Genomic DNA, 3,155 nt, shown 5'->3' with positions numbered 1-3,155 from the left:
TTTTTTTTTTTTTGGTTGTTTGCTTTACTCTCTGGGAAAGCCCATCTGTGATCAACCTTAGAGTCGTCATTCATTACACGTGTAGATTGATTGGCTTATTCCTTTGAAGCGCCACGCCGTGGTTCTGTGGGGCCCTCCCGGCACCATCACACTGGACATCCATGAGTTAAACTGGTGTAGGACATGTTTTTACTTTTAGTGGATAAGCAATTTTAAGATAACCCATCTGTACATCTCAAAGCATTTTTTCCTACAACACAGGTTATCAGTTCGTCCTATAAATACCTTTTCTTCCAATTGTCTGAGAGTACTTGAAGCACCGGTAAAATGAACGGTGTGACATGCTCTCCCATCTTCAAACGAATCCCTGCTCAAGACGGTTGGTTATCCCTGCCCAATAACTGGTTAGTTGTCTTCAAATCAATAGCTGGTTATCTTCCCAAATATTTTCTTCTGCTTATTTTTACCAGTCTTTCATCTCTATTTTATTAACTAATGGACACACACACACACATCGTTATATTAGCACTAATGAGTCTTATGCAACATCCTATCGATATCATGTTCAAAATTATGTACAAATAATAAAATGCAAGCGACAAGAATCTATTTTAGGCTTTCAGGTCCAAGCCCTGGGCAGTCTGAATTATTTTTCTTATGTTACACGAAGAGTCATTGTCTGATTAGGATGAAAGCTGGTGAGGTAATTCAGTTCAGCATTCGGTTAAAGAAACTAGACATTTTTCACAAAATCATAAATACGATGTGAAGGCAGATTGAGAACTAAATGACGGCTGAATATGTTCTCTGCACAGCTCCTCGGGTCTGTCTGCATGTGGAGATTTTCTCACTCCATCTGCTCCCTGGCTGAATGACAGTCAGCTGCTGCCAGCCCTCCGCTCACCAGCAAGGGGGCGAGAACGTCTCCAGGTGCACATGGACACACCTGACCTTCTCTACCAGCTCTTGATCGGGTTACTAAAAAGGGAATAGATTCAGAGGGGAAATAGCTAATGGTGGGGAGATATGTAGTAGATTTGAAGGAAAAGGAAAGGCAAGTCCTACATACCCTTCTGGGGTAAACTGAAATAAATTCTCTTCCACCAAGTATTTGGTCCCCAGGAGCCAACCTACAGCATTATCATATTAAGAGTGATGCCGAATGTAGACACACTCAAGAATTCACTTTTTCTGGTGTACCTGTTGCTTAACGAATTGTTTTCAATCAAGATTCTACAGGAGCTATGGGACAGATTACCAACAGCATGCTACTGAAGATAATTATATCATCTCATCTCAGTCCATAGCCTGCAGCAAGCCATCTTACCTAAAAATTTCAATTACTTTATCTGAAAAAGTCAGCTGGTAAGGTTTGATCTCTCTATAAGTTAAATATACTAATGAGACTTTTTGCAAGAGGATTTAATGTCTTCTGCCTAATTGTGCTATGCGAGTTTCAAGTATTAATAAGTTATGGACCATTAAGACTATAATATGTTGTCATTTAGTTAAATGATTCATTTTAAACTCCTTGGAACAGGGACTCTTTTGAATACATTTTGTACCCCACCCAACCCCACCCCAGAACCTAGCACAGAGTTCAGCTGAATCGGTATGAATGAATAGATTTACGATCTCAGTCTGTAGCTAGTTTCTCAGAGAAAAGGGGGGACCCTGTTTTAAAATTGGAATTGGGGGCGCCTGTGTGGCGCAGTCATTAAGCGTCTGCCTTCAGTTCAGGACGTGATCCCGGCGTTCTGGGATCGAGCCCCACATCAGGCTCCTCCGCTAGGAGCCTGCTTCTTCCTCTCCCACTCCCCCTGCTTGTGTTCCCTCTCCCACTGGCTGTCTCTCTCTCTCTCTGTCAAATAAATAAATAAAATCTTAAAAATAAATAAATAAATAAATAAATAAATAAATAAATAAATAAATAAATAAAATTGGAATTGAACCAATGAAGTCACCCAATGGACTGAAGGAAAATCCACCCAAATTGTAACCACAACAGGAAACCATTGCTAAGTCATCTTTAAGACACTTGTGAGTGTCAAAATGCCCCAGTTCCACCTGAGCCCTTCTTTTTCCTGAAACTGACACCTACACGCACAACAAGTTTGTATAATACTCCATTGTCAGCTGTAGGCAGAGGGCTCTGGAAGGTGTCACTTGATTGTGTCCTTTATAGTTGGGATGGTGACAGAAACTCCCTCTCTCCCTGGCTGTCCTGTCTCCAAAGTTAGGTGTCAGGACAAAGTAATATACAGAAAAAGGCAACCGTAATTCCTTAGTTCTTATTGGAAGATGCCTAATACCTGCAGTCCAAGGAAATGTAATGACGAGTGTTCTCCAACATGCTTCTTCAAAGCTTATGGTCTAGCTTAAAGACATGATGATTTGCCTGTAAAATTATTTCCTTGTGGCGAATTAATAAATCCACACATTCATTCATTCATACATATTCCCTGATTTTACACTGCACACAGGATGGGCAAGAGACTCTCCTAGGCCTCAAAAAAATAGTATTTCTGCATAAGTGTTGAGAAATCCGAACATAGCAACACAAAAACATAGAAAGGGCTAAATCTACAATAGGGTGAAAACAGGAAAGAAATGATCTGCTGTCTTCATTTTTCCCATGATACAGCACATGAAATACTATTGAAAAGAGAAAGGCATTTGTGGAGAGCTTAAGGAGGTAAGAATATACTTTAACCAATTCCTTCTCAAATCATGGCAATGTGCATTATATATCTATATTGATCTGTATACGTGTACACACATATGTGTGTTACACATAAAGATATTTGTGTTAATATCTCTGCTTAACATAGCATAAAACTTGTGTTTGGAAAAATTGTTACATTGGATGAATTGCTGATCTTTTCTCAGATGTGATACGACCGTTTTAAATGGCATACAGTTTCTCATTCCCTCTTTTCTGTGGCCTGAGAAAATGGCTGAACAGAAAGTCTGTCGCAGAGAGAAATGGAACGCAGCCTGAGTCTTTTTGAGAGAATTATCAGATACTGACATCTAGTGGCTCTCAGAACCCATTGCCACGGAGCGCTTTTAACAACACGGCATACTTTGTATCTGCACGCCCTGCGCCCCTGAGTATAAACGCACACCAAGGCACGCGGGGAGATGTTTAGGTG

The sequence above is a fragment of the Ursus maritimus genome, unplaced genomic scaffold (assembly GCF_017311325.1).
Source record: "Ursus maritimus isolate PB19 unplaced genomic scaffold, ASM1731132v1 scaffold_28, whole genome shotgun sequence".
Lineage (NCBI taxonomy): Eukaryota > Metazoa > Chordata > Mammalia > Carnivora > Ursidae > Ursus > Ursus maritimus.
The sequence above is the reverse complement of the archived record's forward strand: the minus strand, read 5'-3'. Positions refer to the sequence as shown.